The sequence below is a fragment of the Callorhinchus milii genome, unplaced genomic scaffold (genome assembly GCF_018977255.1).
Source record: "Callorhinchus milii isolate IMCB2004 unplaced genomic scaffold, IMCB_Cmil_1.0 Scaffold2, whole genome shotgun sequence".
NCBI lineage: Eukaryota > Metazoa > Chordata > Chondrichthyes > Chimaeriformes > Callorhinchidae > Callorhinchus > Callorhinchus milii.
Window position 1 is genome coordinate 32,891,951 of NW_024704743.1, and position 12,618 is coordinate 32,904,568.

Sequence of the window (12,618 nt, forward strand, 5' to 3'; positions counted from 1 at the left end):
CATCTTTGAGACGTCTCAAAGCACTTCACAGAATATACTGTAAAGTGAATTGACTATATATTTTGTGGGCAAAACCATGAAGGATATGGGCTTCAGAGTTTTGGATAGTCTGCATCTTGTGTAGGGAAGAGTTGGGTAGTCCAGTAAGCAAAGCATTGGGCATAATAAATGCAGAGTTGGGGAGAAGCCATTAGAAGCAACAAAGTGGAGTCACAGGGATAAAACAGATAGGAGTAGGTAAAACCAGGATAGGACAGAATCATGAAGGTGAAGCTGAGAGGAGAGGAAATGATTAGTTTAATCCTCGAACCCAGCACACCCAAGTTAAGTAAAATAAATCAAAGTAAGTGATGAAGGCCCTAATATGTGTTTAATGACTTTAATGAGTAATCCCTGATCCCCATCAGGGGTTGGGTCAAAACAACGAAAAGAACAGCTTGGCTCAATTGCTAACACTTCTTGCTTTTCGTTCAAAAGACTGTGCATGCAAACCTCTTGTAGAGTCTACACCAGCGGTGGCCAATCTTTATGGTCGGCCAACAAAATACATTTTCTTGATTGAAGATTTCTTGATTCATTCCATAAATCAAGAAATATCCAATCAAGAAAAACACTGAAAACACACTACCGATCAAACATGGACATACCCAGACTCGTGCGAATGTTCTGCGGGCCACTTCTTGACGGTCACAGGCCACTTTCGGCCAACGGACCACAGGTTGGTCACAGCAGGTCTACACTGACGTCCAGCTAGGTACTTGGGGAGTGCTGCACTGTTGAAGGTGCTCTCCCATGGATAAGATGTTAATCCACATCCTACCTGCCTGTACAGATGACATTAAAGATTCCATGACACGATTCAAAAAAGAGAACGTCCTGGCCAACAACAATCCTTCCAATTAATTCGTCAGATTAAATAAAATAACCCCAAAAAACTGCTTCAGATCAGACAGTTTCTTGTGGTGATGAAGAGCCACAGTGGAAATGTGGGCCTTCAGTTGGTGATGCTGTGTAACATTTACTTTTTAAGTGACTTCTCAGCTGTTCCATACTGCAAGAGTTTCTGCTTCCTAGCCATTGACAAGGCCCCTACCAAATTAAATTAACCTTTTTCTTCTGTCTAAGTGATGCTTCTCACTCAAGATTACATAGAGTCACATGCTGTACAATACAACTTACACCTCTACAGTACCTTACACATTGGGAGAATGCCCCAAAGCGCTTGACAATTTTGTCTAGGCACTGGAGCTGAGGGTGGAAGCTGGGTGGGGGATGAGAAGGGGAAAGATGACCAAAGTGCTGTCAAAAAGGTATGTTTTGAGGCGTACATTGAAAGAGGGGAGGAAGGGAGCGAGTCTGACGGTCCTGGGAATAGAGTTCCAGAGAGCGGGCTCCAAGTGGCTGAAAAAATCACGTGCCTTGTCACAGGTACACAGAATGATTCAGCATGGAAACAAGCTATTTGGCCCAACTAGTCCGTGTCAGCATTTATCCTCCACACGACCCCCATCCCTCCTCTTCCCCTCACCTATATCACATTATTCCCTTCTCCCTCATGTTTACAGCAAGTTTTACCTTAAATACTTTGATATTTTTTGCTTCAAAAAGATTATGTTTCCGAGGGGCAGAAATGTTAAGGTTTTCACTAAGCAGTGATTGTTGGTTTGGTAGCACAATATCCTGCTGTTGCTTAAGAAAGATATAGCCTTGTAACCAAATACTGCAATTGTAAACCACTTAACTCTAATTTACATTGTGCCTGCACTGGTGCTAGCTTTCCCATTGGAGCTCTCTGCTCTCATCCAATTTCTCTGCTCTTTCCTCATACCCTTTAACATTATTTTCCTGAAGTATTTATTCATTTTTCTTTTGCCATTATGGACTTACGATAAAATAATAATAATTCTTGCACATGACTTGATTTCAATGGCCATTTGTGGCAATTGCAAAACACAGTATTCCTGTGTATGTATGTGTAAAAATTGTATTCTATTCTCCACTTTGAATCCTTGAATTCCTAAAATCATAGAATTATACAGCACAGAAGGAGGCCATTCGGCTCATCGTGTCTGTGCTGGCTCTTTGAAAAGAGCTATCCAAATCAATCCCACTCCCCTGCTCTCTCCTCATAGATTGCAAACTTGTCCTCCTCAAATAATTATCTACTTCTCTCCTAAAAGTTGTTATCGAATTGGCTTCCACCACCCTTTCAGGCAATGCATTCCAGATCCGAACAACTCGCTGAGTGAAAAAATTTCTCCTCACCTCCCCTCTGTTTCTTTTAACAACTATTTTAAATCAGTGTCCTCAGGTTAACAACCCACCTGTCAGTGGAAATAGTTTCCCCTTGTTCACCCTATCGAATCCCCTCATAATTCTGTTAAGTCTCTTCTTAACTTTTTTGCTCAAAGGTTAGAATAATCTTAGCTTCTCTAGCTTCTCCAGATAACTGAAGTCCCTCATTCCTGGTACCATCCTGGTAAATCTCCTTTGCACCTTCTCCGATGCCTTGACATCCTTCCTAAAGTATGGTACCCAGAACTGAATACAGTACTCCAGCTGAGGCCTAACCTATAAAGCTTCATCATAACTTCCTGACTTTTGTATTCTATGCCCCTATCTATAAAGCCCAGTATCCCGTATGCTTTTTGAGCAGCTTTATCTACCTGTCCTGCCACCTTCAAAGATTTATGTATATGAACCCACAGGTCTCTCTGTTCCTTCACCCCTTTAAGATTCTACCATCAGCTTACATTGCCTCTCCTCATTCTTCCTCCCAAAATGCATCTCTTTGCATTTCTCCGCATTAAACTTCATCTGCCACGTGTCTGCCCATTTTACCAGTCTGCCTATGCCCATTTGCAGTCTGCTACTATCCTCCTCGCTGGTTACTACTTTTCCTTGCTTAGTATCATCTGCAAACTTGGAAATTGTACTCCATATACCCAAGTCCAGGTCATTTATGTAGATCAAAGACAGCAGTGGTCCCAATACTGACCCCTGGGGAACACCACTGCACACTTCCCTCCAGTCAGAAAAACAACCATTCACCACCACTCTCTGCTTTCTGTCTCCCAGCCAGTTCTGTATCCATGCACTGTCCCTTTAATACCGTGGGTTTCTATTTTGCTTACAAGTCTTTTATGTGGCACTTTATCAAATACCTTTTGAAAATCCACATAAACTACATCAACTGTACTACCCTCATCAACCCTCTCTGTTACTTCATAAAAATACTGCAATTGTACTTATACCCTCTTGTCATTAATTTGCAAATCAATGGAAATACATCAGTCTCTCATTTTAACCCTTCAAAGGCATTTATAATTTTATTAATCTGCTGGACTTCCCCCTTAACCTCCTCCGCCTGGATGAAAACAGCCAGAGTTTTTCAAGTCTCACCACATAGCTACATTCTCCCATCTCTAGAGTCATTTGAATGAATCTGTACTATAACCTTTGGATGATTGTGATGTCCTTGGTATTTGCAAAAAGATCCATTGACAAACGAAAAACAATTTTCAAAGCTGTTTACATTTGTCTTGAGAGAGCTAATTTAGCGTATTACAGCTCTTTGGATCAGTTATTTTTAAACTCTTTAAAGCTACTTAACGCTGACATTAATTAAGTTCTTAAACTGCAACATATTTTGCTTAAGGTCTACAATAGAAGCCCGATGAAGGGCTCCTCTGAGCAGCTCCTCTGGAAAATGTGGCAAACTTGTTGAGCAAATCTTCCAAAGCAGGTGGTGACTGAAATGTCTTTGGATCAGACTGAAGCACTCCCAGCTGCAGAGCCTGTGGTAACTTGACACTACAATCCATGCAAGAAAGAAGCTTTAAAGTTGAGTGATTTGATCCATTCAATGGGATAAAAACGCTAAAATTATAGTAATTATTTTAACGTGGACTAACAGCCCTAATAATATGACTGTATGTACTATTACTCAAACAAAAGTCGCCATTACCCCAATGCTATGTTTCCTGGCATGATTATGCAGATTAAACAGCTATTTATTAAAGCTGTAAGATGAAAGGAGTGATGACCAGCAATTTGAGGAAGAAAGATACTAAAAATGTTGCCATTTCCAGTGTGAAATGGATCTAAGGCAATGGAAATGAGTTGTAATGGCCAGAGAGATGTATTAATAATCATTCTTGTTTTGATATAGGGCCCATAGTTTAGACATCTCATAGCACTATTCAGGGAATTGCTGTCAAGTATAGTGACTGACATTTGTAGGAGCCGATTGAGCACAGCAAGCTCCCATAAACAGCTATGAAGTGATTCATCAATTTATATGGAGGATTGTTGGCCAGGACACCGGGAAAACTTCCTTCTCTTTTCGAATCATACCATGGAATCTTTTAATTTCCAACTGAACAAGAAAATGGCACCTTGGCTTAATGTCTCATCCCAAGGATGTCACGTCTGACAGTGCAGTACTTTTCCAAAACACTTACGTCAATAATATTTGTTGTGCTGAATCCATGTTCAATCATTGGAGTTCTGTAGCTCAGTGGTTAGAGCACTCACTTTGCAAGTGAGAGACCTGAGTTCAATTCCAGGCAGGGCGAAACCTTGGCCAAGTTTCCTTACTCCACACAGAGCCTAATAATAATCCCTCCAAAACCAAAAACAATAATAAATTGGTCATTTTCAATCCACGACTGTTTGTGGGACACTGCTGTGCGCAATTGGCTGCCGCGTTCGCCCACAAATATGCAGTCAATTCACTTTACAGTGTGTTCTGTGAAGCGCTTTGGGACATTCTCCCGACGTGAAAAGCGCTATATCAAATGCAAGGATTATTATTATATTATTATTATTATTATTTCCTTGGTTAAAAGGGTATATCCATGGGCAAGATTCTGTAGACATTTCCTAGATATCACATGTATGAGGCAGTATTTTTGTGTTGGTATTTGCTCCACCAAGAAGCCATGTGTCCTAACCCCAATTTTTTTTTGTCTGTCCGTCCATCTAATTTATTTATTCTTTCCCCTGCTCCGTCTCCTTACCCTCCAACACCCTTATTCTGCATGTGTTTGTCCAATTCTTTTTTAAATGGCCCAGTTGACTGATCTGGTGAATTATTCCATGCCCTGAGAACCTTCTGGGAGAAATAATTCTTCAGAACCTCTCCCATTACTCTCTGCGCTGTTGCAAACCAACTTTGCTCATAACGCACTCTCCACTCCCTACTCGAATCCCTCCAGTCCAGTTTCCACCCAACCTACAGCACAGAAACAGCGCTCGTCAAAGTAACACATGACATCCTCTTTCTCTCTCTATGACCAGGGCTCCCTCTGCCTCCTCAGTCTCCTGGACAACGTTTGACACAGTTGACCACGCCATCCTTCTCCACCGCCTCTCTCCCTCATCCACCTTATTGCGTGGTTCGAGTCCTACTTAACTAACCGCAAGCACTTCATCTTGGCAAATGGTTTTTCCTCTTGCCCCCGCCCAATCATCTGTAGGGTACCCTTGGCCATTCTTGGCCCCGTCCTCTTCCTTATCTACAACAACAATAATAAATTACATTTATGTAGCGCCTTTCATGTCAGGAGGACGTCCCAAGGTGCTGGACAGTCAGGGATCCTTGACTTCCTTGACCTCTCTGCTGCCTTTGATACCGTTGACCACTTTATCCTCCTCCACTGCCTCTCCTCTTAGCTCAACCTTTATGGTTCTGTCCTTGAATGGTTCGGATCCGACCTCACACCATCTCCACTTGATCTCCACAAACGGCTTCTCCTCTAGCCTCCGCACCGTCTTGTGCGGCATCACTCAGGGCTCTGCCCTTGGTCCCCTCCGATTCAATATCTATATGCTCCCTCTTGGTGACATCATCCGCAAACATGGGGTCAATTTCCACATGTATACGGATGACACCCAACTCTATCTTTCTGCCTCCACCCTCGACTCCGGGACCACTGCTGTGCTGACAGAATGTCTGTCAGACAACAAGTCCTAGATGAGAGCTAACTTTCTACAGCTGAATGTCAACAAGACCGAGGCCCTCCTGATTGACTCCTGTCAGCGCCTCCACACTTCAGGCACTGACAGCATTTACCATCCAAGGATGCACATTCCAGCTTGCTAAACCAGTGCGGAACCTCGGCATCTTGTTTGACCTTTCTACCCCACATCCGTAGCATAACCCCCTTTGCCTTCCTCCACCTCTGCAACATCGCCCTGCTCCGCCACTGTCTCACACCGCAGGTCGACAAAACCCTCATACATGCTTTCATAACATTCAAGCTCGATTATGCAAACTCCCTGCTTGTTGGCCTCCCCATCTCCTCCTCCACAGGCTGCAGATTATCCAGAACTCTGTAGCCCGTGTCCTCTCCCGCACTGGCTCCGCGACCCTATCACCCCCTTCCTCGCCCGACTCCACTGGCTTCCAATACAGAGGATACAATTCAAGATCCTGGTCCTCACTTTCAAAGCCCTCCATGACCTTGCTCCTCCCTACCTCTGTGACCTCCTAACCCCTTACAATCCTGCCCACTCCCTCCGCTAAGCAGGCTTCATGTCCGCTGCCTCACTCGCCCCACCATTGGTGGGCGGGCCTTCAGCCAGTCTGTCCCCACCCTCTGGAACTCCATCCACAGTCCCTCCACCTCACCTCCTCTCTTACCTCCTTCAAGACCTGTCTCAAGAACTTCCTCTTTGACTGTGCCTTCAGTCACCCTCTTTCCCCCCGCTGCCCTCCACCATCCCTGATCCCGACTCTCAGCTTGGGGCTAAAGAACTGATTATCCAGCACCTTGGGACATCCTCCCGATGTGAATGCGCTATACAAAAGTAATGTTGTTGTTCTAAGCTACACTCCACACTAAATCACAATCTTGAATTCATGCCCTTTGGTCCTTGAATCCCCTACCAGTGCAATGAGTTTTCAATGTTATTTTCTCAAACTCTTTCATCATCTTAAACACCTCTATACTAGCATTCCCCCATCTTCTCTGCCTCAATGGAGAGAGTCCTAACATCTTTCATAGCTATCTCCTTTTCTCTCCGATATCAACCTTGTAAAATTAGGCTGCATTCTTCCCACAACTCCAATACCCTTCTATAACATGTTGTCCAAAACTGAATATAATATTCTAACCACAGGCTACCTAATTTCTTAAACAATGTATTATATCGATTCATGACTATGATGCTCAACAAATTATAAGATTGCTTAGAAAATTGCAACAATCAGATTTATTTAGTCAAGTGCACAATAAGACAATCATCACTCACACACTAATTTAGAACTAATGGAAACCAGACGGCAGAAATCCAAATTAGATGCCTGCCCTTGGTTGCTTCCAAAACAAAATTGATGGAAGATCTGGTTGTGTGCATTTGTGTTTTTGTGCACCTTACTGCATGCTTAGATGGAAACTGCTTGAATGCCACTTCATTCTCAATACATATGGGAGTAGCATTTTTAATTAGCCCCTAAGATATTGCACATGAAAATTGTTTGGCTTAAAACTGTTTAAAAAACATTAAAACTAATTGAAAAAATATTATAAACTTTGCATTTGCCCAGGTGTTTGCAATTTAATGTGTCTTGACTTATTTAAAATGAAGATTGACATGTTCACAATTCTGCAAAGTGGGTTTAAATGCTTTGATTGACATATGGTTTCACAGTTTATCAACTCTTTGTCAATTACTTCTGTAGCAGATAGGCTCCAATTGTTTGTGAAAAAAGTACATTTGCAACAGCTAATAGACTTACCGAGATTAGTGCTATGTTGACTTAGGAACTAGCATTAAGCTTTATATTGCAGTGATTCCTAACAGGAGGTATTAATGATGTTGTTTACAATTCCGTCTGGTAATTGGATTTATAATACTCCAGATCATGGGAACTCAGCTATTCAGCTACAATAAATCTATTTCCAGCAATCTCTTGAACTAGGTTTCATGTACCCATCACTCCCACCCTGCTTTCAAAACTCTCTTGATGTCTTTGACTGTGCTTTTGGTCAATACCCTTCAATCCCACATTTTTCTGCTTGGTGCTCTCCATCATACCTGTAAAAAACTTTGAGAAGTTCATCCTATGTGGAAAGGCACTATACAAGTGCAACTTATTTGCTTTTGCTATGGGCATTTTATTAAACAAAAACCTCAAACTCCACACTTCTGAAGGGACAGGTGAGGCCTGTATCAAGTTATTGGGTTACTGTTGCGAAGAGAGACCAGGAACGCTCCTAAGTGATGATTTCCTTGAAGTGATGAGTCTTTTTATTATGTAGCTACATCTACTCACCGTGCAGTCAGAGGGAGATCAAGGAAAGTTCAGTGCCAGGAGATTTAATCACTTCTCATCATGGGCTTCTTGTGGAGGTGTGATTGCCTGTCCCAGAATATTCGTAATGTAAAAGAGCTACAAGTCTGACCAGACCTGAATACCACTCGACTTGTTCTTCCCTCAAACTGGACAGAATACAGGAAAAAAAACTTGCCTGATAGGTGATCCTCTCAATTCTAGTCTGCAACATCATTTTCTGTAATAAAAACAGAAGTCGCTGGGAACACGTAGCATCTACGGAGAGAGGAAAATTAGTTAACATTTTAGGTCGATAACTTTTGGGCCAGATCCCATTTTCAGAACTCATAGGACATTATTTTCTGTGATGTATCTAACCCCACAATAGTCTACTACCTCTATAACCCAAAACATGACCTCTATCTATTTAACCCCACAATGATCTCTGACCTCTCTAACCCCACAATAATCTCTGATGAATCCAACCCCACAATGACCTTTGAACTATTTAATCCCACAATTATCTCTGATTTATCTAATGCCGCAATGATTGCTGATAAATCTAACGCCACAATGATCTTGTGACCTGACAAATAAGGTAGCAAGTCCAATACAACCCTTTATTTGGACACTGTGGATGTGAAAACAGTGTGGATATCAAGCCATCACACAATGTACTGCACTGCCTCTTGGTTTAGATCCTAGTACATTGCCAGCTGTCAAAACAAAGGGTAAAGAAAACATCTTGCGAAATGGCTTGTAGATTTTTAGAACCTATGTTTGCTTCTGCGTTGATAACACATGGGTTTTGTTTGTCTTTTTTTAAAGCAGGCAAATGGATGGAAATTGCTTAATTGCACATCGTAAAGCGTTTGATCCTAGGGAATGGAACCCATGAGTAATCAGAAACTACAGGTAGGGTTTTAAGCGCTCTGAGACTTCACCCTGCATGGAGGGTGCTATATAAGTGCAAGTTGTTGTTGTTCTTATGACTCTACAGGATTAAGCACACAGTACGGTTACAACACATGAATGCACAGTATTTTTAACTTTGAGCAGAAGTCAAAATTACCCTTTAAATGTCATGTCCTGACAAACAAAAGATGAATCAATAACATGTCGATGTTTGAAAGAGTTACGGATGAAATACAATTTTCAAACTTTCTCTCTCCACAGGAGGAGATTGGATGATACAACGGTGTAGAATTTTGGTCCAAATCATCAACATTAGTATCTTCTCCAGTAACGTCTCGGAGTAGTTAACAATGCTATAGTTTAAGGCTGAGCTGTAGACACGGTCAAAGAGGAAAATCTTCAGGTGCGATCTGAAGGCAGGCAAAGAGAGGGAAAGGCAGAGGAGTGGACACTCAGAGGTAGTGGGCGACAGAATTTTAAATCATGCTCGGCAGACCAGCCAAATGAAGACTTGCGTGGTGTATAAACACCAGCATGGACTGGTTGAGCCGAGCGACTTGTTTCCATGCTGTATGTTCTTTTAATTTTTGTAATCTTTGGCAGAAGTTTTTAAGGTCATTCAGAAGTCTGCAGCTCGTGTACTGTCCCGCACCAGGCTTCGCGACCACATCACTCCCACCCTCGCTCGCCTCCACTGGCTCCCCATCCCCAGCGGATCGAATTCACCTACAAGGCCATTCACGGCCTTGCTCCCCCCTACCTCTCCGACCTACTATCCCCCTACGTACCTGCCTCTGTACCATACCCTCTGTTCCTCTGGCTCCAGTCTGCTCCACATCCCCGCCCTAAACGCCCTACCATCGGTGGCCGGGCCTTCAGCCTCTCAGCCCCTAGACTTACTGCGTAATGTTTGAAGTGCTCCATCCCCCAGTGCCTTCGCCTTGCTTCCTCCCTTTCCTCCTTCAAGGCCGGTCTCAAGACCTTTCTCTTCGACCGTACCTTCAGCTCCCCTCTCAACTCTCTGCCCTCTCCTCGCTCCCTCCCTTCCCTCACCCTGACCATTTCCCCCCTGCTCGGGTCCCGACCCAACTGTCCAGCGCTTGGGACGTCCTCCCGATGTGAAAGGCGCTCTATAAATGAAATCTTGTTGTTGTTGTCTTGTTGTAAGGTCTCACATTGTACTTGTAAGGGTAAAGTGAGTTTGTATTTACACCTGTTGTCATGACATTAACATGTGATGCTTCTGTATACAACCTGAAATGTTGATAATAAGCAGGTAAGCCAATTTATTGACAAATGCACCAGATGGATGCCTTATATTGGTTTATTAAAAAGTAAATGGTAATAGAGCAAAATACAGTACTATTGTGACCTTTATTTTGTAAGACGTAATGATAAACTGTTCACCAGAGCAAAGCCATCATGTTAAAAGGGACTTTTTTTTATGTGTTCACAGTGAATGAGTAAATGGAATTGACTGATAATGGATGCCCAGAAACTGTTTAATGCAGGTAATACTATGTAATGTATGAAGTGCTGCAAAAAGATCCCAGTGTTTACATTTATTACCATAAAATATTCACATCAAATAAAAATGTTAAAGTTACTTTTGTTAAAATGGTTCCTGTTAAAGGAATAACTCCATAGAGGAGTGTTTTAGCTGTGGAGGAGTTAGATTGTAAGCGGACAATGTTCCAGAAATGAAAGGTGGCAAGGATTGGGTGTAGGTTTTGAAACCAAGCTGGGATCAAACAAAAATTACCCACTGGCTCAGTAAAGTAAAGCTAGAGCCAGTGGCAAGAAAATACTGGCAAGAACTGAACAAAATGGTTTGAGTTTTACAGTAAATTTGTGCAGCTCCTCTTGGTCATTGTGAGGGAGACAGTCACCACTGGTGAGTTCCAACAGACTGGAAAGCAAGCAAACTTGGGTTCCATATTCAAGAAAGGTGGCAGAACCATAACTAGCAACTACAGACCCATTACACTGACTTCAATAATTGGATGACTGAAGGAGTCAATCGTCAGGAAGAAAATGGGATATTATTTGTNAAAAAACCTAATAAATAATGATAATCCTTACCTTTGGTAAAGTGCCTTTCACATCAAGGAGATGTCCCAAACTGTTTCACGGGATATACTGTAAAGTGCAGTGACTATCTGTTTTGTGGGCGAATGTGGCTGCCAATTTTGCACACAGCAATGTCCCACAAACAGCCATCAATTGAATGACCAATTTTATTTGGGCGGGTGGTGGGAGTTTGTTGGCCAGGAAACTGGGGCAGCAGAATAAGAACTGAAAATCTATATACTTCAAGATTCCCTTCTATTTTCGAATAATGTCATGGGATATTTAGCTTCCCTCTGAACCAGTAGATGGGGCTCAGTTGAATACGCATATATAATAATAATATAATAATTCTTGCAGTTGATATAGCATTTTATCATGTCTTTGAAACATCTCAAAGCGCTTCACAGAATATACTGTAAAGTGAATTGACTGTATATTTCTTGGGCAAAACGTGGCAGCCAATTGCACACAGAGGTGTCCCAGTCAGTTGTGGATTGAGTGACCAATTTTTTTTTAAGGAATTATTACCCCAATAAAGCGATCTGCCAATCAACTAACAATTGAGTTTCTACTTACTGCTAGCTAAACAGAGGCGTGTGGAGTAAGGAAACTTGCCTAAAATTTCATCCTGCCGGGAATCTAAGACAAGTCTCTCGCTTGCGAGACAAGTGCTTTAACCACTGAGCTAAAGCTTTCCAGCTATATCATCATCTGAAGGACAGCACCTCCAACAAGGCAGTACATCCCAGCATTGCATTTGAGTGTTATCTTATGAGTCCTGATGTGGGACCCACAACATTCTTACTCAGAGGCAAAAGTGCTTCCAACTGGTCCAACCTGGCACCTGATAGACTTTGCAAAGGGGAACGCTGAAAGAGATCTGAAAGAGATCTAGGGTATTAGTTGATTCAACCGTTATTATGTAAAACAACATGAGGCAACAATAGCAAAGATGCTGGGTTCTATTGCCAAATCGGTCAAGCTCGGATCCTACAAAAGTCATACTGAAGCTGTACAGTGCTTTGATCAAGCCTATCAAGCCCACTATGTAAGTATTATGTACAGTTCTGATAACTGGAACATAATGGGACCACCCAGGCCCTGGAGGCAGTACAGAGGAGAGCAAGAAAGAACACCCCAGTGTTAGTGGAATGAGCAATGTGCAGCGATTAGACAGGCTAGAGCTCCTCCATCTTGAAAAGAAGACTTCCAGAAGGAGCCTTAAAAGTATATTGATTTTCTATTCCTGTTCAGGTGGATATTAAAGGTCCTAGGGCACTGTTTGAAAACAGAAGGAAGTTCTTCTTGTATCTTGATTAACAAATAAAATTGGTTACTCATTTCATTGCTGT